This window comes from Thermobia domestica, chromosome 9 (genome assembly GCF_964235325.1).
Source record: "Thermobia domestica chromosome 9, izTheDome1.hap1.1, whole genome shotgun sequence".
Classification (NCBI taxonomy): Eukaryota; Metazoa; Arthropoda; class Insecta; order Zygentoma; family Lepismatidae; genus Thermobia; species Thermobia domestica.
In genome coordinates this window covers 181,001,829-181,028,966 of record NC_137462.1, presented here as the reverse complement: position 1 = coordinate 181,028,966, position 27,138 = coordinate 181,001,829, and the positions used below count along the sequence as shown (strand labels likewise).

Below are 27,138 nucleotides of genomic sequence, written 5' to 3'. Positions count from 1 at the left end.
ACATTTGTTATCATGCATAAAATTATTATTATAAAGTTTTATGTTTCGCTTATCGTAGTGAATTTAAAGCATACAAATATAGCAAACACAGCACAACTGAAAGAAACAAGCGGAAGGCACAGAGCTCTTCCAGAAACGATGAAAATATTCTTTTGTTCTATATTTACAATCTTCGTATTTAAAGAAACAATATCCCACTCCCTTCCTCCAAGAATTTGCCAATGCGCAAAATTCCAAGAGCTAAGCAAAGACCACTCTGTGGCGATATGGCAAATGTGTTTCCTGGAGGCGGCAAAGACCCGTTGAGATGTGGAGTCCAACCAGCGCCACTTGCTACGGTTTTCGCGTGTATGAACGCGCACCTGAGATTAAACAGTGTTGTCAGACGAGTGTCGCCAGTGTTTTGTTCTTCGTGCTTCGTGGCTGTACACCTGAGTCTCTCGTGTGGTAGTGTGTGTTGTGTACAAATGACAGAGTAGGCGCTTAAAGGCTGGAGGAGACAAGTTGACACCCTATAGTTCATCATCTCAAAAGTGCCAGGTAAATATTTTTACATGTTTTATAATTTCAATATGCTTGTCTCTTGAATACTGGAATATTGGCTCCGGCTAGTGTGCGAAAGGAAGTTCTTTCTTCCAGCATTGGAAATTCTTATACACTTATTTAATCACCAAAGACAATGCTGATATTTAATAAGCATCAATTGTTAGAATTTTGTTTTTATTATTATTATTTAGTGTAAGAAGGTTTTGGAATTATCGGTTAAAGAGATGAAAGAACTAATTCGAAATAATAATGCTTCAGTGTGTAGAAATAAAGGTAAAAGCTTAACGTAGTGTATCAAAGTCGTAATTTACACTATAAAACTGCGATAGTTTATGTACTGCATGATTTAATTATATTTTATTCCGGTCATTTTTTTCTTTTCGTTACTAATGATTTATTTCTTGAACACATTAATAATATGGCATTAATTTAATTAAATAACTTTGAACGTCACGAGAATTTGTGTATTTCCTTCTGTATAATAGAATAATAGCATAGAATAAAAATATTCCTAGAGGAATATTTTGACGGTAATAGTCTCGGACGTTTCTATAAGGAAAGAAAACGAAAAATGAAATTTTTGAGTTTGACGTTCCACGATCATGTCCTTTAGGTTAAGGGGGACGATGATTAAAGCAAGTGAATGACAATGAAATAATTGGTGGAATGCGAAAGTGGGAGGAAACGGGAGTACCCCGGGAAAACCCACGAACACAATGTTGTCCACTACAAGAAAAAAAGAAAAAGAAAATACGGAAATAGATACATAATGCATCTAGATTACGACAAATTATTTTAGTTTTAAAATGGATATTATTGTGAGTGAAAAACAATGCAATATTGGACAGCTAGATAATAATAATGTTTCCGAGTTTTATAAATTTGTTCCTATTCATAAACCAGAACATACATGCTATGTGCTTTAACTCGTCACGAAGAAAGGTATATCTACTCTACATGTATAACGTTAATTTGTCGCAAAGTTTTTATTATGAAAACAAAGATTTATATTTTTCCATAATAAAATCCACCTGTCGTCAAGTTTGTCATTGTGCTTATTCATGTGTACTGAGATTTTGTTTTTTATTTTCTCACAAGATGATGTCATGGAAGACGTGATTTCATCCGGCTTCAACAATTCAATTCAAACCTAGTTGTATTATATTCTGGCTGAAATGAAACAAAAAAGCACGTTGTTTATGGCAAAACCAAGGCCATTCCAAAAAGAAGAAAAATGAAACTTAAGTTGATGGACGAGTAGGAGGTTAGAGGCGACAAAAAGTAGTATGGGGATAAAGAGCAAAGAAATAAAATAGAGAGAGGGGGAGAGGGACGAACGCAAGGAAGAAAAGAAGTAACGGTGTGATCTTGTATTTGAAGCGAAACTGATTGTATGAAGACAACGAAAAAAAAAATTGCCAGGTACACTTCACGATGACTTGTTAGCACATTTTGTTTAAGGAAAAGAAAACGAGATTAGCTAAATAAAAAGAACGGTGAAGGGGATGAGGAAAATGTGTTGCATAGAACTACGTGTTACATATGCAATTTCAATGGCAAGGTAGATCAACTAACATTATAATTACTTCATTTTAATATCAATATTACTTAACTCGTAAAAACTGAGGTGTGGTTGCATGGATCAATCCCCTCTTCAGTTAAAGCGTTTGTCTTTGCAAAGAATTGCCTCATCCTAATTGTTTCAGTCACCACACCTTTAATTTAGCATAGAATAATTAAAGGGATCATTAGTTTAGGTATCACTGTTATATTTTAACAGGCTTGTATGTTGCATTCCATCTCAACATTTTTTTTTTTTTTCACATTTCCTTGTTCTTTGTAGTTTAACGTCTCTTTTCAGCAATAAAGATACGAGGTGGAGCCAGAAAGTTTTGAGACTAGTTCCGTTTTACAAGAAAGTACTTCATTTATCAGGTACTACACACTATAACCTTCAAAATAGTCACCTTGTACATCAATACAGTACTCCCAGTGTTTTTGCCAGTGCTGGAATGTGTCTTGATAGTTTTTATTTTGAAGCGTGTCAAGCTTAAGCTTGCCAGATGTCCCGTAGAAAACAGGAGTCCCGATTTTGGACCCGTGTGTCCTGCGTCCCCGTAAATTTAGTCGGGACAGATTTTAACTTTTTCGTCCCGTATTTTAATACCGTCCGTAAGGGCGCCGATTTCTCTGTAAATTTGAGGGAGGGCCCATTCAGATGCAGAAGGCATATATATGAGGATTTTAAGACAAATTGCATTCAAATTATGCCAAACATTGTATATTCATAAATAAAACGCGGGGACCCACATGAGCTTTGGGGGGCCCGGGCCCCCTCGGCCCCTCAGGATCGGCGCCCTTGCCAGCTGAGCTATTGTTGATAATAGCCTACATTACAGATGGAGTGTTCCAATTTTGTATGAACGAGAATGCCTAAACAGAAGTGAACGTTTTCTTCCAATTTGAAGGAGAAGAACCCTTTTCTGAAAGCAACGAAATTGAACTATCAAGTTGACTGACAAAATTTGTCAGGGTGTCCAATATACAATGCAACCCAGAGTTTGGAATAGAAGAACTTTTGAACCTGAAACGATACACAAATAATGGTTACACCAAAATGAAGCCTTATTCATGCATATTTTAAACTTGGAAGCAACGATTGAAGTACACTAGGAACCACACAGTGTTGCCAGATGTAACTGTTGATGTAAATCTTTTTTATTTTTATTTTGCAAAACATGTAAATTGACTCATAAGTCATACGTATGGATGTTCTATCGTTAATTTTCAGTTTGTTTAGTTGGAATAGCTTGGAAAGTATGGAGCAGAAAAAAGAATTTCTCATTTCCATCCATAACTAATCGGATGTGGCCTCTGTAAGGAGGAATGAGGAAAATCGTAGTTTTCATAAATTAACAGTCTGAATTGGCAACATTGCTGATGTTTTAGTGCATCAAAAAGTGTGTTAAGGATCTGTCTACATTATGCAATTCCTGAAAACAACGAAAAAGAAACTTTGAAATTATCGTGATAAAACTTTTACTTACATGCACCTGGCAACACTGCTACTATCACGAAACGAGTTATCAGCTGTACAGCGCAGTGTTGCCAATTTGGAGAAAAATCGCTAAATCTAGGAGATTTGAGCAATAAGATAGTGACAAAAAATAATTTGTCCGATTGGCGACATTTTTGGTGTGACTTTTGTGCAGGTAACGATTTGTCCGCTTGCAGTCAAGCACTATTAGTTCAAAACATATTTTCTGTTTCATTTCTTCTTGTTTGATATAATCAGCGCAAGCTATGCTGCAAGTAGATTGCAGCACCTCTCCACACCCCTGAATTGTTTTATATTATTTTTTACCTTTACGGGAGAACAATTGCAACCTTCATGTCCTTTAGTTTGCAGAGCTTCAATTGAGAGAAACAATACAATATTACCTATGGCTATGATATTAGATATAGATGCGCGAATAAAATCGAAGTGGGTGTTTGTTATATTTGTCCGTTGTGATTTTTAATTATTCTCCACTTTTTTAAAAATGCGTAATGTAAATATTGTAATGTTAATTATTTCGAAACTATTACGGCTCCAAAGTATGAACAAAAGTACCCAAAACAATGTGAAATAATTCCTAAATTCAAGGGTTGGCTGCGTCCTATTGACAAAAATCTGAGTAGAACATATTGTTTATTTTACATCTACAACTTTAAAACAACGCTTATAGACAATGGATTTCACGAATAACTTTTTAGCGACTTTTCACTCCAAAATTGGAGTCATTTCACCTTTCGTTTAGCGACTTTTTGTGCCAAACTTTTGCAACACTGCTACAGCGATGCTGGGAGTGCCCCCTGTTTTGATTCGAACACTGGTTCACGTTTCATCATGTTGGCAGCAACTTTACGTAGAGCAGAAGTGTTCTCAATGGCACTGCGAATTTTCATTTGCAGGTCTTGTATAGTTCCAGAATTGTTCTTGTATACCTTTTGCTCTAAGTAGCCCCATAGAAATGAATAGCAGTGTTGCCGGGTGCATGTAAGTATCAAAGTTTCTTTTTCGTTGTTTCCAGGGATTGCATAATGTAGACAGATCCTTAACACACCTTTTGATGCACTGAAACATCAGCAATGTTGCCAATTCAGACTGTTAATTTATAAAAACTACGATTTCCCTAATTCCCCCTTACAGAGGCCAAATCCGATTAGTTATGAGTGAAAATGAAAAATTCTTTTTTCTGGTCCATAGTTCCCAAGCTACTCCAACTAAACAAACTAAAAATTAACGACAGAACATCCATACGTATGAGCTGTGAGTCGATTTACATGTTTTGCAAAATAAAAATAAAAAAGATTTACATCAACAGTTACATCTGGCAACACTGTGTGCTTCCTAGTGTACTTCAATCGTTGCTTCCAAGTTTAAAAATATATGCATGAACAAAGCTTCATTTTGGTATAACCATTATTTGTGTATCGTTTCAGGTTCAAAAGTTCTACTATCCCAAACTCCGGGTTGCATTGTATATTAGACACCCTGTACTTTTCCCATTACACGCAGTGGAAGATAACAGAAATTATGAATAATAGGTTACAAGTGCAGAATTGTGCTTTGGTTTGGGACTCAGAATGTGTAAATGCGGTCCTGAAAAACACAATACAATGAGAAAAACCAGGCGAGTTTTCATCAGATTAAACTAACAAACGTAATTTTCTCAAATGCAACCACTTAAATAATAATTAAATAAATTCGTATTAATAAACGCACGAATAATGTATAGAAGGCAAATTATATCACTGATTTAAATAAAACGAATTATTTGCATATTGTTTTCCCGTAAAGCATTTTTATAAGAGTCACCTTGAGTTTTTAAGCCGATTGTTTTCTAGTTGCATTGTAAATATCTTCAATCCGTACAATTAATCGCAGGGAATGAAGAGAGAAAAGTAGCTGCAGCTGAGGGAATTTTCACTTATCATGCTGTTGTTCATAACCAGAGCTACAGTTCATAGGACTGTGTTGGAAAGTTGGAGGGGGGGGAGGTATCGAAGGTGTCCCGTATTTTCATGAAAAAAATATGGCAGGCTTAGTCAAGCTCCTTCTGCGATTCACACTGGATTTCCGCAGTGGTGTCCAAACGGCGACCTTTGAGCTCGATCTTAAGCTTCGAAAAGAGGGCGAAGTCTCCAGGAGCCAAATCCGACTAGTAGGGTGGGTGCGGAAGTATGATAATATTGTTTCTAGTGAGAAATTCACGTGTGAGGAGAGCATGATGAGAAGGTGCATTGTCGTCGTCGTGGAGCAGCCAGTTTTTCGCGCGCCACAGATCCGGCTGCTTTCCCGAATTTACTCCTTCAGACGCTTTAAATCCTGGCAGTAGAACTCCTATTGACGATCTTGCCCCTGAGAACGAATTCGTGATTCACAATGCCGCGAATGTCAAACAAGACGATGAGCATGCACTTGGTCGTGCTGCAGACCTTGCTCGTTTTTTCGGTCGTGGAGATGATGGGCTCTTCCACTGTGAAGACTGTCTTAGAATCTTGCAACCAAGTTTCGTCATCGGTAACGATTCTCGACATGAACGACACACTGACGGAGTTCTTGACAGTCTTCGATGCGGTATTCTTTCTGGTTCTGGGTCAGCAGCCTGGGGACAATGTCGGAACAACACGGCACATGCTCAAATCACATATGAGGATGCCTGGACTGTTCCGTATGTCATACCGACAATGGCAGGAATGTTGTGGATTGTTCTCCGATGATCTTCGTGGCGAATGGTGTCGTCGTAATCTCTCGTCGTCTTCCAGTGATGTTCTTCCGCTTCTTGAAGCGCGCGTGCCACTTAAAACACCTCGAACGACTGAGCATCGCTGTACACTTACTGAATCATACCAAGATTCTCTGTGGGTGATTTGGCCAGTTTCACACCGAACTTCACGTTCGATCGATGTTCTACAGGGTGCTTATCGGTCACGAAAGTCACGAAAAAGTTACGAAATCAGAAAAGGGTCATGAAAGTCAAGAAATTTTGCTTTTGGGTCACTATTTTTTTTATCTGTACACATATAAATATTGATTGAAAAACTTTGTTCTATAAAATGTCAAAATTCAGCGCCAAAAAATATCTTTGGTCGGCTTTAGACGCTAGCAAATCGCAGGCAAAGCACGTTTCTGTCACATGCATAGAAATTCGGCCTGATTCGCACTCAAATTCGATCTTGAGATAGTTACGAAATTTTGTGGTTTGGTAGAAAAAAGGTCACGAAAAAGTCACGAAATTTCATTTTGGAATTTTAATAGACATCCTGTTCTAACTTGCTGTTCATGGTGAAATTGCAGACGTGGTAATGCACGTGGTCAGAAGAGCGCCAGATGTAGATGCACAGCTCCCGATGTACACAGGACAATGTTTCTCAGCATACTGACTTACGAAGGTCCGTGTTTCCTGTGCCTGCACCCCGGCTGCCATTTATTGGCGTGTTACAGAACTAATCTCGAAACTTATTGATAACACCTCGTATATGTAACGTGATTCTCTGGCTTAACATGCAACTCAAACTACATAATCCCCCACCTTGAGTGGAATTCGGGTTAGCCACGTTTATTGAAGTATATTAAAAGTTTATTGAAGTTTAACATTCCTTTTGAGCACCGAGGCTATATGAGACGTGGACCTACAGTTTAAGGTGGAAACCGATCTAACATAATACCTTCAATGTTCTTCAACTAGAAACCGAGTCCAGGACCACGTGCACCAAAGGCATGCGCACTAGCACTAGACCACGGGAAATGCGCCGCTCCTCAGTGAAGGGGGAACACTAGTCATGGAAGGGCTTTACGTTTCATGAACATGGGGGGAGGGATTAAGGCTTTTGAGGCCCTGAAGTCGACTATTTCAAGGAGGCCCTATGCTACTAATAATTCCAGAACATAACGTAAATTTTCTTTGCTGCCTTTCACAACCTCATAGGCTTATCAAAACACCGAGAACGATGCTGTAATATTTTAATGTGCTCCAAGTTTACAATAATTAGTTTAATTACATTCATTATTAACAATTAAATGCCCATATGCTGCAGTGTAACACATACATGTCAAATACAAGAAAAATGGTCATCAGTCCCTATAAAAACACTAATAAAGTAAAAGAGATTTGGAAAACCTCTTAGATATGCTCTAAATAATGACAGAGATATTTCAAAGGAATTATCACAAACTAATAATTTGGTTAGTAATAAAGGCCCAAAATTGCTCACTTCCTCACAACAAAATAAATATCGTGAAGATTCTAGTGCAGCGTTTGCCAACCGGTGTGCCGCGGCACACTGGTGTACCGTGAATGGGCCGCTGGTGTGCCGCGAGGAATCGAAACAAAATTATTAATTTTATAGTAATCAAATTGCAAAACGTAGGGAAAAATGTATATTTGTATTTCACATTACCATGAACCTGTACTATGAATCTACAATTTTAAGTTGGGGGCCGCGGTGGCTCAGTGGCAGAGCGTTCACCTCTGGTGCTTGGGGTCTCGGATTCGGTCCCAGCCCCCGCCAAGTGAACTTTGTGGTGGACAAACACCGTGTGCGTGGGTTTTCTCGGGGTTCTCCCGTTTCCTCCCACTTTCTTCATTCCACCATTTCATTCATTACTCATCATCACCGTCTCCTTTAGCCTAACCGACATAACCGTGGGACGTAAAACTCAAATATTTCATTTCATTTTTTTTACAATTTTAAGTTTCATACCAGGTTACTGTTCTGTATATTTCTAATGTTGAAAAAAATGGTTATCATTGTTATGACCATTATTGCTTCTTTATTATTGCAGACTATTTCATAACTTGAAAATTTAAAATATCATTCAATCCTTTCGACAAATTACCTACATTTGTGTTTTAAAAGGGAAAGAGATTTGTTTGTTCGTTCGTTATTTAGTGACCTTCCTTCTTAGGATACAGTTTTTAAAAAGAAAGCGTATTTTTAAAAACCTTAGTCCAATATTTCATTTCAATTGTTTTCTATTTTTAAATTAGAATGAAAAATAAGCATAATGATTTACCACGGGGTAAAACCAGTGCTAGAGCTTTCTAGTCTGTAAGAAGGAGATCAATAATCACAGAAAAATACCACTGTGTTTTATATTTACAAATAATAATATCTATGAGTGTGCCGCGAGAATCCAAGTAACACCCGTAGTGTGCCGCAAGTTGAAAAAGGTTGGGAAACGCTGCTCTAGTGGAAGAAGACTTCAACTCTAGCGATACCACGAGCATAGCGAGCGGAAAAAAAATAGCATGGATCTGAAAGTTAATTACTATATTTTAGCATTAAAGAAAGAGATTTTTTTGGGGGGGGGGCCTGAGCCTGAGGGATGTGGGCCCTGAAGTCTGGACTCCATTGACTCCGCCCTTAATCTGATCCTTTTCATTAATATAAGTGTGTATAAAATTTACGTCAATAATATTCCTGAGCAGCGGATTTTTTTATTGGCGTGATTGTAGAAATGCGAATTCTTGAATATAATTTGAAACTTCCATGCTTGACTTTCCCAACTGTTGAACACTTGAAATGGATATCGTATATCTAAAATAGTATTCTAAATTTGTTAAATATTATTTCTTTAAACACTATGTTTAGGCAGATTTTCAATCTTTCTCGACAAAAATACAAATGTGTACCAATTGCGTATGCAAAGTTTTTTTTTTTTGGGGGGGGGGTTGGGGAATATTTTTCCATGTTCTTCCCTTCCCCTATCCCGAGCTGAGCATTATTTTACAAAGGAACATACACATTTATGTTAAAGTACTGCGAACTTTATCACCTCAGATTCAGAATCGCACGTTCCATGGGGAAATAGTCACTGGAAATACTTGCTCCATCCTCATGGAGTTCAATAGAAAGTCAATAAAATAAAAAGCGTCAAATCATGTGAAACTAATGTTAACAGTAGATTTTTGTTTAAATATACTGTTGAAAATTCCTCTGTCTGAGCATAAGAATAGACTAAACTAAACTGTGTTACAACATGATACTGCTGACTAGATAGCACACGTTCAACTGGGTGACGCATGTTCAATTCATCGTCTTTCAAAACCATTATTTCTGATTTTCCTGGCTGGAATTAACTCTTAGTTCATTTTAGTTAACGTCCTGTCTTACTTAGCAGCACAAACAGTAGGGACAGCATTGCGAGAAAGTAGGCTGACGAATTGCAATTACAATCCCGATATTGTAATTAGACGCTTCGCCGAGCATTAGCCAACCAACTTATTTGCCAACATATACGCAACGAATACTGTTTTTCGGTGTAAGTTGGATTTTAAACCAACGCTTGTCCAACGTATTCACGATTTGAGAAACTGCAGTTTGTAGTACGGGATCAAAACTATTGCATTAACGTTGGCGACCAGTGAGTTGGGCCACTTAACGTTTCGAACTACATTGTCAAACACATTTTCCAACTTTATTTTTTTGACGTTTTAATATCCAATCGTACGAACGATTAGCCTACGTAGAGCCGACCATGCCGACGGTTGTCTATGTAGAAACCAATGAAGTCTGGTGCGAGTACTTAGTGTTACTGAACTTCTGTGTTTCATTCCGTTAATTCAAGAATTTCCTCGATCATCTGAAGATGCTGAGTTAACCCTGGAAAGTATGTTCTCAATAGAAACTGAATGGGTTAACGCCCTTGGAGTAGCAAGCAATACGGCATAACCTGCAGAATACATTACCTATTGGCTGATAAGTTTGAAATCTGGAATGTTCAGGGGAGAACACTTTCCCCCGTTCGTAGCGGAGAGTTGGAAGTAACAAGCAGTAAATATTACTTCCACTATTGCCAACAGCGAAAACATAATGGGCCTTATGCAGAGTCGTTTGACGAGTGATGAGTGCCATACTAAAGAGTTCGACTAACATATGTTTCCTGCAGTTGTCAGGCCTTTAGTATGGCGCTAATCATACCTCAGATCGACTCAGCATAAGGCGGAATATTACTAGTTTATACAGCATATGTTCTTGATCATACTCTTATAATATGTGGTGATGAAATGGGATAATAAAGAACTAGCTAATGGAATGAAAAGTGCGGTCGGAGGGAAGAGTAAACCTGAGAAAATCTCGCATGTGGTGCTCTTCAGTAGTAGCGTACAGAAAATTTTAGGGAAAATTTTGATGCTACCAAGGTTACATCGTTTCATGATTTTTGTATATCTTAATATGATTAATTTTTATTTTTCATAATATTTCGTTCAAGTGGGCTTTCTGTACGCCACTGTTGCTCACTATACAAAATGCATATGACGCGATCAAGGATTGAAGCACGAATATTAAACACTCCATTTTTTAAAAAACTCGTGCACCCCAGTCCTGTAGCAATGAGGTGCCCAGGGGTGAGGCCCTTCTTCGACCACTTGAGCCCCGTTCACCACGTGAACCAAGTTAGTCTCAAAAAAAAAAAAAAAAAAAATCTAGTTTGCCCTGCGTTAGTGTTCTGTCTACGGCCTCGATACACAATTTCATAAGCATGTCCTCTGGTAAGACCATCTACTGCTGTTCGTAAAAACCCTTATATATTCGTTATTAAAAAAAAAAAAAAAAAAAAAAAGCTAATCAATTGCAAACCACAAAATCCAGGTTATGAAGGAGTATTCATGGGAAGAATTGGTTGGAATTTACGCTGTAGATTTTCTTCTTTACAAATGAACATCTCATGTTTGCATCGTACAGTATCATTAGATATAACAAATTTAATAACGCAGGCAAGCGGTGGTCTGAATAAAAACATTTAATGTGAGAGCAGAAAAATAAAGTTGAAAATTTCGAACTTAGATTAAAAAAAAAAAAAAAGTTATTGAAATATAGTTTTTATACCTCCATAAAATACATGTTCAACAACGCATAATGATAATAATATTAATAAACGGCATGATTTCCTCAATTTAAGTTGACTGTTTTCTTTCTTTTTTTTATGAAGAATTGCAAGTTTAATTCTCAGTGGCCCAGCTACCACACAAAAAACTATTATTCATGTACTTCGTTATACAGTCAGTTCATTTAAATTATTGAGTAAACAAATAACATGTAGTCGTTACTGGCAGGGAAGCACTTACAGCTACCGACATTTATTGGCGTCGTCGCAGGCGATAGCGTAGTGGCAGGCAAGTGATATTACAGTCCAGGCACGTAGCCAAGAGATGGGTCCGGGGGGTCCGGACCCCCTTCTTCGGATCCAGAAATGAAAAACATTAAGGAAGAATGAAATAAAAAGAATCGAGAAAAAATGAATCAGCGTCAAAAATATAAAGCTACAGCAAGTGTTTGGTTACTCTTTCTTATGAGGAGCTTTGTGTGGAGGAAACCGAGGAGGGGGAGTTGAAAATTGGTATTATTGTAACGAAGCTTCCGAATTCCATCTATCTGCATAGATAACGTAGACTCTCATGTAGAACTTAAGAAACGCCCAGAATCACCAATAATATGAGCCATTTTGAATTTCGCGGCACCTCTAATACATTTTATAGGATGTCTTTACTCCCGAAAGAGTATCTCGTTACTATCCTTGATGGCATTAAACGAAGATAAGAAAAAGAAGAAGAAAGAAGACAAGTAGAACCGAGTTCGAATGACCTCGGAAGTCTATATCTTCTTCAATACTTTTTATTTTCTTTTACTCAAGATTTCTTCATAGTTTTTCTTCTTAAAATACTTACTAACATGTCCTCATTGTATTGTCCTAAAAGACCAATATGGGTATGTTGTCAGTAAAATAGTTTAGATTACTCGATCCCCTGGTCTGTAGCCATAGAATTTCATGTTACCCCCCCCCCAAGATTACGAAATCCTGGCTGAACGAACGAATATATATTGCCACTAAAATAATTTAGAATGATCGAGCCCCTGGTGTGATAACCACAGTATTTCATCACGGACCCCCCCTATTTCGAAATCCTGGCTACGTGCCTGTACAGTCACCGACATTTATTGGCGTCGTCGCAAGCGACAGTGCAGTGGCAGACAAGCGATATTACAGCCACCGACATTTATTGACGGCGGCGTAGGCGATAGTGCAGGTACATATATTAGCGTGACGCACAGAATGAAGGACTGAGACATTTGCTGCTTATTATTGGAATGTATACCACATACATAGGAATTTATATTAGATTAGACTATAAACCAATCAAGAGACGGTTTACTCCTCAGGCTTAGCAACAATGTTTATTATAACCTGAATAATCTTCCCCCAGAGTTTGCTCTCATTTTTTTGACACACATATCTCTCTCTTTCTATATGCATATACAGTATAGTGGAATCTACTAAAAGCTCTTCGTCCTGGCACGTTGAATGTCTTTCCATGACATACTTCAATTTTGGACAAAAGAAAAATGTGTAACAGGGTCTCATCTGCCCAATATGTGGCATATTTCATTACACAAACCGATTTCGAAGTCAGACTGTTTCTCAAGTGCGTTATCACAGAATAAGAATGTAGTATCATACAAGAAAAATCAATTAATTTATTCAGTTCTGTCATGTCTTATGAAGGTGGACGTTACACCAACCCTAAACAATAGTGACGAATTACGGTGATGTCCTAGGGAATAAATTTGCAGTGGTTGATACCAGGGTTGGCTGGTTTAAACCTTGCTTTAAACCAGCTGTTTTTTCAACAACAACAACAATATATATATATATATATATATATATATATATATATATATATATATATATATATATATATATATATATATATGCTTTAAATCATGTGAACTTTATGGTGACATCTCCACATATCAAACCATCCGCATTACGTTTATCTACTTTTCACCTTTTAATCAAGGAGTCCCGTGTTCAATTCTCGATCGAACCACAACCCATCTTTCAAGTGTAAACCAAGTAGCGATTCGAGGTGTCCTTTTAAGCGAAAGTCTTCTCCGTGATAACCTTGGTATTTCATAAGGATGTTAAGCCTAAACATACGAAACGAAACCAAATTATATATTTCTACTTGCCTGAATGCCTGTTGTTTTATAAAGAAGCCAAGGTTGCTTAAATATATTGATAGAAATTGGCAAAATTTATCAACTGCCTACATACCTTCCGACATCAGCTTGGATTCGACTTTGTTTTAATTTTATTGAACGATACCTACATACAAAATTTGTAATTTAATACCTCAGTTTTAGCGTAGTGATTATGATACGTTGACCTTAAAATTTTACATACAAATACATTTAAAGTAATAACAGGATTTTCCCAATGGCTAAGGCGGGAGTTTCCCCATTTATATGTAATTCTGTATAATGTTTTTACTTGTGTAACTGTTTATCTTTTTGTCCTGAAATGACTCTTGACATTTATATTAATAACTAGGCCTATGTAAAGATCAGCACAACGTCTTTTTATCAGGAGTCCTTCGTGAGTGAGTCGGCAATTTCATTTGTGACCAACTACCGGTTTCGTGTCGAAATAAACAATTTCTATTGGATGTAAGCCGAGAAGCGGTTTGGATTCCGCTTTAAGCTTATGTAACCCCTTCCAGCATAATCTTGTTGCATAATAACATCAAGGTGAAACAAACTAATTTATGTCCATATCTAATATGAATATATAGAGTAAATTATTTAAACAAAAAAAACCTGGTTTAAACCCAAAAAAACCTGGTTTAAACCAAAAAACCGGGTTTAAACCAAAAACCATGGTTTTTGCCAACCCTGGTTGATACCATTCACATGAAATAAAATAATGACCATGGTCTGCACACATGAGTTTCCGGGAGGGTCGGGAACATATAACAGACTCTCCACGTTCCCGGCAGACACATCTCATCATAGAGATCACCTCGTAGCGACAGTTGACAATATGCAGCCATACGAAGGAAACATCCGAGGATGGTGTCGTCTGGTGTCAACATTCCTCGTGACAATGCTTGCCCACATGAAGCGGGCATTTTGCAGGAGGCAACGATTTGAGTTCTGCTTCACTCACCGTGCAACCTGGACTTTTCACTGTGAAATAAATATTAAAGGAAAACTGTTTCATGGCGATGATGAGGTGAATGGTGCAGTGACGGAATGATTCAGTGCACAGCCGAAATTATTCATTTTGGATGGGGTTCGACTCTTAGTGAAGCCTTGGGACAGTGGTCGAATTGAGACGGTTTGCGGTGGTATGCCCTACCGCCTCTGGTTTTTCAGTAGTGAAGCCATACCACCTCCGGTTTTTCAGTGATCAAGACATTCCGTCACTGGAGGGTGGATTCTAAATACCTTTAATAAATCCATTTTTATTCACAGTAATTGACGAATAGCTTGGCAAAAACATTTTATTTCTTATGTAGGAATAATTTCTAAGTTGACAACACCGACATTTTTGTTATCTTTCTACTACCTTTTGTTTTTAAAATGAAGTGTCTTCAAAGAAGTTCATATAGTTTGTATTTTGATGAGCCATATTGAATTGTTTATTTCTTATGTATGCGTCTTCTTGCCTTAAAGCATATAAATGTCATGTTTTGAGCATGGACAGATTTACGGGGCGGATCTTCCGTGGATTTGGAATACTCCTCAGTCGAGCAGGGGCCAAAGAGTTTTTCCGCTGGAAATTGTTGGTATAAAAACTCGGGTTTTGAGCATTTTCAGTATAATTCTCTATAATACAACATAAGGGGATATCTATTACTTCTTCAGAAAGTTGTTGGTGGAGATCAAATCTCTCCATGTCCTCCTCTCCGTAACGACAGAGAAGCTCTCCAATGATTTTCAGTCATTATATAAATTGAAATGCAATATTTTAGGCAACATACCCTCACTGTATTTCAACGTTTAGATAAGCGCTATGTCGAGTCAAAATCGTAATATAACATACCACTTCGAACACTGTCTTGGGACACCTGTCTCAACTACTAACTCCCAACATATGTTACACTTTTGACCCTTATGAATTGTGCTTTCTTATGTTCATGTGTCGTGCTCCCCAAGTTGAACCCGATCTTTTTTCATCATAGACAGTTTCATTTTCACACGTTTTGTAAATCTACCTTTCATATGTATATATCTAGTGGCATCCTATGTATCATTTCCATTATTGTTTTTTTTTTTTTTTTCAGCTGTTTAGTTCGGTTTTTGTCTGTTTCTCCATTTTAAAATTTCCCGTGGTTTATGTTTTGTCTCTTTCTTTTATTACAGTTGAAGTATAGAAGTTATCAGGTGCTTGAAACATAGAATTGTTTAGAATTATTGTGCCGGTTTAAGGAAGTTGACGTCATGGCATTCTTTGCTGCTGTTGTCAGCATTACTAGAAACAATATTATTTTTCTTTGTGATTTATCTCTTGGTGTAATTGTGCAGATTTATTGTGTTTACGCATATATATACCATAAGGATTGTCTTTGTTAAAGATAATCTCTAGTATTGATATACATAAAGATCCATAAAATCCTAGTGGCCAAATTTAAAGGTGTCGTATTGGCGTTCGCTCTTCCTTCGATTTCTCCTTTAGGAGATTAGCTCTTGAAGGTTCGTTGCCTTTTACTCTTTACCATATTTCACTTGGCGAGGAATGTTATTCCTTGGAGTCAGGTTCTAATATACATTCACATTGTAAATCATAATATAATTCGCATACGAATAAAGGTATTGTTATACAGTGGTACCAATTCCGCGAAGGTACATGATCCTTCCCTTTCCGAAACTAAATTCTCTTGACATACATATAGGTCGCTTGGATGCCAAGTGGTTCAAGCCCAAAAGTGAAATTTTACTGGAGAGAAATCTGAAGTTCGGCACCTCGTGAACAATTCATATTTCTGTTATATTGGCAACCAAAACCATACTATGTTGTACATGGTCTTACAATTTACTCTTTACAAAGATTTTTTTTTTAAATGTAGATCTACGTATATATAAAGTGAATGCGTTCATTAGTACATTTTCCTATTTTTTGATTTATACCCTTGGTATCCAAGCGGTCTATATGTCCACTAGCATAACTAAAACTATTTAAAGGGAAACAACCAAAATTTTAGGAAGCATGTTAAAAATGTTTGAGACGAGTGGCCATAATTAATCGTTCATGCATTGGCGAGGTGCTGGTTTCGAAGCTCGCTATCATCCTGATTGAGGTTTTCCCAGAATTCTTTTACGGTTTCCAAGTAAACGACAGAGTTTCATGACTTTTTTAAAAATAAATAATAAAATTTAAATACTTCATTTGAACAAAAGGACAATATTTTCCACAGTAGTTTCTTAAATTTTAGTATTTGCGTTCCAAACTGCTAAACAAATATAAATTTGCATAGCATATCGTAAATTTTATATTGCATTTCCGGCAGTGTAGAAAATTATTATTTTTATTATATTTTATTGTTTTATGTGGATAGGAGATAACACAAAATTAACATTGTTTTGTATATCACAAACAATAATGATAATGGAAAACACAATGAAAAAATAGTTAGTTGTACTTTTGAAACAAGTGAGTTTCGTTTCACAGTGTGGAACTACGGTAAGACTTCCAAACTGTGCAAATTCAATACTCAAACTTGAAGTAGTACATCAATAACTGCTGGTTGTAACAGAGAAATAAGATCAACATAGAACCTGTTCCTCGAAATCTGATTTCATATCAAAAAGTCATTACTCGACATTTTTTACCTTGTTTCTTTATGCCAATTGATATTAGAGCTGGAAGTACTAGTAAATTTGAACCACTTCTGGTTTCCGAAGAGTGTTGTGTGTACTCATTGTATGTTCTCTTGAGACGCTGAATCGACTGCAAAAACATTGCTTGTCACTATCTTGAATTGTTGAGTTGATTTTAACGTCTTTTTCAGCAGCGAGGCTATATGAGACGGAACCTACTGATGATCGTGGAATCCGAACCACGGGAGCTCCCGCCGGGAATCGAACCCGGATTTCCAACGCTAGAGACGCGTACGCTAACCGCTAAGCCACGAAGGAGCTCATTGTCACTATCTATTACAGTTTCTGTTCTACAGGATGTCCCAAAAGTAGGTATATACCCCTGCATTAATCAAGTATAACATTCTAGTTTATGAATATTTGCTTCGGCTCTTTTGAGCTTAAGATGTAGGTAAAAACACATTAAGAACAAATAATAAAGAAACTAAGTGTACCTGATGGATAACAATAAGAAATGATATAAAATGGAGTACGGTACTGTATACCTACTTTTGGGACACCCTGTATAGTGATCAACGTTGCAACCAGAAAAAGTTCCGATTTTAATAGAGGAGATGGAACCTATTTTTGGGACGCTGAATAGACTAAAAAAAAAATATCTGTATCCTTTTTTTTTTTGTATCGAAATCAGTATTGAAACCGGAAGTACTGGTAAATTTCAACCACTTCCGTTTTCGGTAGTGTGTTGCGGGTGGTGATATTTTTCACTTGAGATGTTGAATCGATTGCAAAAGACATCTGTCGCTGTCTATTACCGTTTTCATTCTATGATGATTAATGTTGAAACTGGAAATGGCTAATGGCTAAGTCCAGTTTGAATAGGGAGTTAATGCAAGAGATAGAATCTATTGTTGGTGCCCCGAATCGATTGGAAATAACTGCTTCACCTTTTTTGCTTTGATACCTGTCAACATATGGGCATAACAAGTCTATGAAACTTTTCACACTTATACATAGCAAAGTTTGAAAGTCTAAAAAAAAGCTAACTTTGTTCTATAGATTGTCGAGGTTGATAGCTGGTTTTGAATGCGTCCGTATTTTTTTTTTTTTTTTTTTTTTAATAGTGCTGAATACGAAACAGAGAATTGAAATTATGCAGTCTACGAAGTGAACCTTAATTTTTAGGATTAAATACATAATAAGTTAATTTCACATAAATGATTATATCCTAATTGATATTGCAGCCAAATGCTACTCGGGTTCAGTTCACTTTCCCACTTTTCTGAAAGTTCTAAACCAAACATTACTTTTCTTTATCCATTTGAAAAGAAAGCTAGAAGGCTTAGCGAAAAGAATATTTCTCGACAACACCATGTTTCATTTCTCAACCTCAATTCCAATTTAGAAAATGTATTATTGGTCGACGAAGAAACATATGGTGAGGATTTACTGTTAGTGTTCTTACCGAACCATATAGTCTTCCATCGAGAATTGAATCTTAGTCTTCTGCACAACAGGCAAGAATGCTTATGAATGTAGAATTTTCATCTGTAATATGCAGAGTTTAGTTTTCGATTCCAGAGTATGTCAGTTTTGGAGTGGACAAATACGTTCTGTATTGAGTTTTCGTGAGATATTTATGATTATTCATACTTCGTTCCATTCCATCAATTACTTAATCGTCATTATTGATTGGATTGAAGTTAAATATTCCTTTCAGCACCGAAACTATAGGACACGTAGACCTACAGTTTAAGGTGGAATCCGACCTACTGTAATGCGTTCAAGCTACTATACCAGCTACTATACTATACAATCAATATTCTTCTTCTTCTTATTATTATTATTATTATTATTATTATTATTATTATTATTATTATTATTATTATTATTATTATTATTATTATTATTATTATTATTTAATGGAAGAAGAGTGTAGAATCAACGTAATGATGACATATTTGAGCAAACTTCACAAAAGTGAAATGTTTTTGCTTTATAAGGCGATATGACTCTTGTTACAGAATGTGAAAAGAAAATTCACTGAATGTTAGAAAGAATGACCATGGGAACCGAAGGCACTGTTAGCTACAGAAGTTGTGTGGGAGAACGTAAAATTAGTTCTATAGTTTTCACTTTCTGGATAATATTATTTGCTAAAAATCTAAAATTTGAAGGATAAATAGCCAACAGAGAGAGGAATGGCGCGTAAAGAAGGAATAAAAAAAGTTGATTTTTGTGGTAATACATTGAATAAAGAGATACAGGTGACTCACCAACTGTTCACATAAAAAGACTCATCAACTGTTCGGTGCGAAGTATTGTATTATACTGGGAAGGTGTTAAAGTTACGGAAGTGACAAAGAATACCTTGAAGCGTTCGAAAAGGAATATGGAAATAATCGGGGAATTAATTATATGGAACAAAGTGTTAATAAAAGTTGGAGAGAGAGAGGAACATCGAGAAAATTAGAGAACTTGATTAGGACATCAATTTATTTGAGAAGGAAGGTAGGAGAGGGAAGCGAAGAATTTTTCATGTGATAAATGTTATTAGAGAAACCTTTTTGGTCTAAACAAAAGTCTAGGCGCAAAATCAAAATGCGTGGCAAGTTTCTTAATTCGTAGCAAGTGAGCCGCAATCAATTGTGATGGTGATGATTGTCAATTATCGGTTTGAAAGAAAGCCCCCCCCCCCAAAAAAAAAAAGACGACGCTGCATGTTGACATAATGAGAAAGGTCAAGAAAAATCAATATTGTATTTAATGAGGCATGCTAATCTGCACCTAAACTTTATGTAAACGCTACTCGCACATTACACTAATATAGCAAATTAGCATTGAAACTTTAAAAAGAAATATAATTTTTAGTTCGAAGGAAATTTGTTACAACACTCCCTGTCCTAAGAAGACTTTGAGGATGCCTAATCTGTAATCAGTTGTAAATTGTAAGGAAGTCAAGGATACGGAATACTCGCTTGAGAAGACTTTTAATATTGGCGTAGCGAAACTCACTTCTCCTAAGGTGAATAGAAAGGTAGTCTTCCGGAGAACAGCGTACTTCCGTTGTTCTTTCGAAGAGCATCTCAACATATCATGTGGAACAACTATCAAGCTTTTACCATCAATTTCAAGTTGTACTGTTATAAAGTGCATAACCAACGGTTTAATAACTAGTTGTGTCCTTTTGTAAGACTGAATTTACGGTGTAACGTAGGAAGTTAAGTGCAGGCAGAATCAAAGGAAATGCCAATTTCTTTCAAAACGTTGAGCATATACCCATGAGTACTATACATTTTGCATCTCATGCGAGAAGTCGATTTGAAAAGTTAGAAATGGTGGAAATTTTTTAAAAAATTCATTTTGGAAGATAAGACTTTTGTATGATAATTTGATAATTCCCACGAACTGGAGAGTCTTTCGATTTCAGATGCAAGAAGGCGATTTAAATTGGTCTTTTTATATATATATATATATATATATATATATATATATATATATATATATATATATATGTGTGTGTGTGTGTGTGTGTGTGTGTGTGTGTGTCTGGAAACGGTTTGACTCGTTCTGGCATTGTGAAAAGTTATTCAAGTATGACTGCGTAAGTGATTTACGTAACTGCAGCAAAATCGTACTTGCACCAACAAGATTTTGAAATCAGTAAAAGTATATTTTAAAAATATTTATCATAAATCTTGTCTTCATATGCGAAAATTGGTCACTTCTGCTGGTTTATATAGGAATATTTCAAAGCCTTATATGAAAGCGGAATAACAAAATTTAATAATAAATAAATGATTACATTTTTTTATTACTAATATCTCATGTATATTATAAATAAACAATTTTGTATATACAGTGAAACCTGTCAACTTGGCCATCTCTCCAAGTTGGCCACCTGCTTATCTTGGCCTAGTTCGTCTTGAACCTGCATTTTCCCATAAGGCATTCGTTACTTACTACTCTGTAAGTTGGCCACCTGTCTATCTTGGAAGTTGGCCACACTGAAGTAATGTTTACCCTATGATAATAATGATAAGTTTACCTGCGTATCTTGGCCACGGAAAATACAGTTTTGTTATTTTTCTTAACTCTTTCGAATTCCCATACGAGAGGCAGATGTTCTGTATTTGTGACTGGACACAAAGAAGCATAGATTCGCACGATTTGTTCTTGGAGGTCAATGGCCTGAACGCTACCCTCATAAAGGGGTGGTGAAGGAAGATATGAATAAGAAAAAGCACGTGCAGGAATTCAGGAAATGGTTGTACGTATTTGTTTACTCTGTCTGTTTTGGTAAAACCATTAGCTATATCAACTCCTCTCATCAGTGGGGAGCTTTAGTAATTCCGGAAAATTCTCAAGGTTAAAATTAACCATCTCAATTGTCAACTATTGGCACCTGTCGGCTTGTCAAAAGATAGCGGAGTTTTTTTTAGATGAATTCCCTCAAGATTTTCTCAAAATATCTTTTGCTCCGAGGGAAACACTTCTAGCTCATTAACAAGAGGTAGTTAACTACAATATTAGAATGTGTATATCTGCCAAAAAGTATAAAATAAATACGCCTAGGATGAACCACCATTCAGTAACAACTGAAAAGAAGTTACATAAATTGCGTATGAATTTCTCAATTTATAACTTAGCTTTTCTTGTTTTCAATCTGAATAACTCAGTGTGCTATAATATCAATTTCAATAAACTGCGTACATACGCTTCTATTTCATGGTTGTTTGTGTTATTGTGTTTTCAATCCGAATAATCCAATGTACCAGACTAGTTTTCAGGAAGGAAAAGTATGCACATATATTAAACATATTATAGTAAAATTTCTAGTACTGTATGTTTTTGATTACTCTATATACATTATTTATAAGTAGCTGTCGTGCCACTGCTTATTAAAATTTTATAATCAAGTACTACTAGAAATCCTATTCTAAAAATACACAAATCACACTTATTTTCTGTAAGTTGGCCACCTGTCTAAGTTGGCCACTTTTCGATGGAACCGATGGTGGCCAACATAGACAGGTTTCACTGTAACAAATGTACATGAAAAGCTAAATAGAGGGAAAGTAATGACAATCATATACACTGATCAGTCAGAACATTATGACTAGTACCTACTATCGATATAAACCCATTCAGGCGATATCAGCGTCACGTGACGAGGAATGCCTGTAGTCAGACACACGTATGGCGCATGTAGTATCATGAGCGTGCTGGCCGTGTGTAGAATGTTGAAGGTGCGCGATCTGTCTGAGTTTGACCGAGGTCAGATTGTAATGGCCCGGAGGCTCGTCACGAGCATTTTGGAAACTGCACTACTTGTCGGTTGTTCAAGGAGTGCTGTGGTGTGGTGTCTTCAACAAGTGGCGAAACCAACGTGAAACGACGTCGAGAGGTTGGGCGGCCCCTCTCATTACAGATGTCGGACGTTGTAGGCTGGGCAGAGTATAAGTGTGTCTGAACACACAATGCACCGAGCACTCCTAACGAGGGGTGTCCTCACCCGACGACCCATCATCCATGTGTCAATGTTAACACGACGATATCAGCAACTACGACTGAAATGGGCGCTAGACCTTGGCGCGTTACATTGTCTGATGAATCCCAATATTTTCTTTGTCATGTCGATGGGAGGATGTAAATCCGTCGTCTTCCAGGGGACAGCTCCTTGACACCTGTACTGAGAGAAGAGACGAGCTGGTGGCGGCTCAATTATGTTCTGGGAAACATTCACATGGGCATCCATGGGACCAGTGGAGCTCGTGCAAGGCACCATGATGGCCGAGGTATATCGTACACTGATTGCAGATACATATATCCATTCATGACGACCATGTTTCCCAATGGCAGTGACAGTTTTCAACAGGATAATGCACTATGTCACAAGGCCAGGAATGTGATGGAGTGGTTCGAAGAACACAGGAGCGAGTTCCAAGTGATGTGGTGGCCTCCTAACTCGCCGGATCTGAACCCAATTGAACACATCTGGGATGTGATTAAACGTGACGTCAGAGCGCATCGCCCCCTCTCCCGAATTTACGGGAATTAGGTGACCTGTGTGTGCAGATGTGGTGCCAACCCCTTCTAGCGACCTACCAAGACCTCATTGCTTCCTGCCAAGACGCGTCGCTGCCGAAGGTGGACATACCGACTATTAGATAGGTAGTCATAATGTTCTGGCTGATCAGAGTATGTACGAGTTTATAAAAGCCTCGAGGAAAGACAGTGGTATTTGGTGAAATTTAATTATTAGGTGGAACGGCTTGGGATCGGACCACAAAACAGTATGTAGGTGTTTAATTTCAAAAATGTGCGTGCAGATACCACGGGAAGCTTGTTTGTGTGTGTCATTGCATTGCATGCAAATGTTGAACTTTCTTTTCCAGTTTACTTGAAAGTTAGAAAATATGACATACCGTTGTCTTTATTGAATTTCCCCTGAACCGCTCATGTACTTTCCTTAATTCAAATTGGATAATTCGAACAAATGTCTATTCACATTGAAAACTGTATTGGAAATAATGGTAAAAAAAAAAAAAAAAAAGAGTAAGTCGAAGTTGTATACTTCCTCTTCGGATAACTCGAAGTAATAGAGTACCACAATTTTTAATGGTGGGCGGATTGCAAGCAACAGAATGCAGTTAAAATTGCTTTTGAGTTATGCAGGGGCAATTGTAGGAAAGAGCGCCAAAAGCATAATCTAACTGATGATGAAGAAGATAAAGATCGTCAATGAAGTAAAGAAACAGCGTATATCAGCCTTATCTGAAGCTTCCGAAATGGTTGAAAATTTTGAATGTGGATGATTGATCTAGATTCTTAAGATGATTTATTGCATATTAACCAAATGTCACTCATAACGTCCTACACGCAGTGAAATTCAAGGTTTTGTTGGTAGTGTAAAAACAGTTCAAACCCAAAGAAAATCTTAACTTCTTTAAGTGAGGACAGATAATAAAGGTTATAATTACTCGTATATATGGGTTTGTATTTTAATTCAGTGCATATGGTTTTGTACTTTTCCATGGTACGTGGGTCTCTATTTATGTACGAGTAAATGTCGTTTGTTTGCTTCCGATGTTCTGTTACGCAGATAATATGCTCCCTTAAAAGTAAAGTATAGTGTATATTCCATTTTCCCATGCAGATACGTAGATACAGTAGTTTTGTTCGCTTAGATACTTAGCAATGCATATTTTGAATAATTCAAACTTTTTTCGCGTCCCCTTGCATTTCGAATTGAAAACATTTCGCTGTATAATATGCATGCAGAATGTCTCCATATGGATGAATGTGTCTAAGAAACGGAGAATTGGCATTACATTATACACGAAGTAACTCTTCATTTTTTTTTTTAAATAGCAAAAACACAACAACTTTTTCTAACTCATAGCAAAATACTACTCGAATCCATTTTATTTATTTATTTTTCAAAATTGTAAACCGAACACTTCTTTCGCCATTTCAATTAAAAACAAGAGGACGTAGCAAAATAATGTTTCTATTTCAGAAGTATCAAATAACTATGTAGGTGTGTCATTTATGAATTACGTACTTACCAATGCGTCAAACAACAGAACAGAAAAGGAAGGTTCTGCAGAAGTTATCTGATTCCGCTAAAGTTATGCACCGTCCTCGTGGGTTTTCTCGGGGCTCTCCCCTTTCATCCCACTTTCTTCATTCCACCATTTCATTCATTTTTCATTATCACTGTCTCCTTTAGCCTAACCGGCATTACCGTGGTACGTAAAACTTAAAGATTTCATTTCATTTTCCCCCTAAAGTTGTCTAATTTCCAAGAAGTAAACTGAGGTCTTGCATTTCGAGAGACTTTTGAGCCGCTTTATTTTTATGTTATAAAATATCGAAGTGCGCATTATCTCTCTTTCATCAATTCTACAGCCAATCTTAAATAAAATAGTCCTTAGTCCTTAGCGGAATTGTATATGTTATTGAGAACTAAAGGAAAACGTCATATTTTCGAAGGGAGAATTACCACAATAGCATATGAGATCTAAGAACAACAATTCTCTTATGAAGGAAATAACTATGTTCTGCTGTTTTTGCAGCAATAATTGCTTACTTCGGTAATAAATTCTGGTCATGGATGCAGAATAAATTCTGTGATTTTGTTTAGTTAACTGCAATGGGATACTGCTTTAAAAGACGCTTTATATATACCGGGTGTAACAAAAATCCGGGCCTATAGGTCAACTGCGTTATTGTCAAAGATATGAAATAATGGAAAGAGAGAAATGTTCTTCGAAATGAGTAGTTTTTAATCTAAAAATGTTCGAATTTTCCTAAGAACAGCAGCCATTTGGATTCTATATTGGTAAGTCGCCCTATGTTAAATGAAAAAGTAACATTGACAGTTCAGCAAGCTGTTGGAACGGAACGTAAGGGGAGCGGAGAATGTGGGACGGAGAACGTGCACATGGTTGTGTGAAGTAACTAGGACGTCTCAAATTCATTGCCCAACAATGTTATATTGTGGGTTTGTTGAGAGCTCAGAGAAACAGCCTGTTGAATCAACAACATTGCTTTTCATTTAACATAGATCACTTTACAAGTATGGAGCCCAAACGGCTGGTGCGATTTGAAAAAATCCACCATTTTGGATTGAAAACTATCTATATTTGCAACAAGTTTTCTATCTTGCTATTTTTCCGTATGTTTACTTGACCTATGGTCCCAGACTTTTGATACACTTGGTATAATATTTGGATCGTCGTCCGTGCTTATATCACTATGTAGGTTCGTATAACATTTTCCTTTAATCACTTGTTGAGAGTAACTACAAGCCTCTGCTTCCTCAGACCAAAATAAGAAAAAAGGTTGTTTGAGCGAGACTCCAGTAAATGCCTGCAGCGGCCATAAATTATAAAATGATTGAATGGATTTGAATTGTAAGTAATAATCATTATGGTCATACACGTCTTAAAAGTCGGAGCAGTCTGTTTCTGTTTTCACTTTCTTTTTCTACTTCAGCGGTTTTAATGTTTTATGATACCGTATCTTAAGCTTCTTTGTACACGAACACCCACTTGTAGTTTAATATTTCATTCCAATCCCTTATAGTGTAAGCCCCAGTTATCAGCTTCTATCGCCTAGTAGTCTTTATGTGCTTAACAAACATGATACTTTAAACGTTTGCTGGTGGATTACAAAGATTTCACATGTTAGAAGTAGTAGCGTCCTTGATTTAAAAAAAGCAAGTGTTTGCCGTCTTGAATACTACAGAGCTCATAATAATGGGAGCAGCCGTGCCCACACATATGCGTTCTCATTTTGCGTGTTAAGGCATTCTAAGCACCTGCGACGATGGTGGGTTGGGAAACAGCCAGAAGCATTTCAATACTTTTGAATTTCACTTGTTGCGCAAAGACTATATCACTATTTCCTTTCTCGTACACTATGTTCTATATTCTTATGCCAATGTTGTGTTAAACGAATCATTACGTTTTAAGGTTCTGTATTGGAGATCGCCTACGAAACAAGAGGCTAATAAGAAATTTCTTCAGTAGAAAATTTGAATTACTAAAACACATTTATATAAGAGGGAGAAGAAGACACAGGTTCCTTTTACGGTTTTAGTTAATTTACTATTATGTAATCATATATCCATACGCGTGTATACGGGGAGGAGACAAAAGGAGGAGATAAAACCTATATTGCAATCAAGAACAGCATCATAGTTTATTACTTTAATCATTACAAGAATACTTTCCGCTGAAACCTTCACATTCAACTTTGAATCTACGTACTTTGAATATACGAGTGTTCGTTCGTATACTCAGTACCACTAAATCCATTAATATTTTTCTGCATAAGATTAAGAACAAAAATATACATTCATATCAAACTTTAAAATACGTATAATTATACATGTATCAAGTAGGGATGGCCAATTCTGGAATTTTTACTTTC

General features: G+C 36.8%; 1 long non-coding RNA gene across 1 annotated transcript in view; it reads left to right on the top strand.

The window, feature by feature from the left end:
• The first annotated feature begins 355 nt into the window (after positions 1–355).
• The window catches only part of LOC145660485 (uncharacterized), a 111,358-nt gene continuing 84,575 nt past the window's right edge, over positions 356–27,138 (top strand). Inside the window, exon 1 of the long non-coding RNA XR_014126812.1 lies at positions 356–540. This is a non-coding gene — a long non-coding RNA (uncharacterized LOC145660485). The remainder of the gene's footprint in view (positions 541–27,138) is intronic.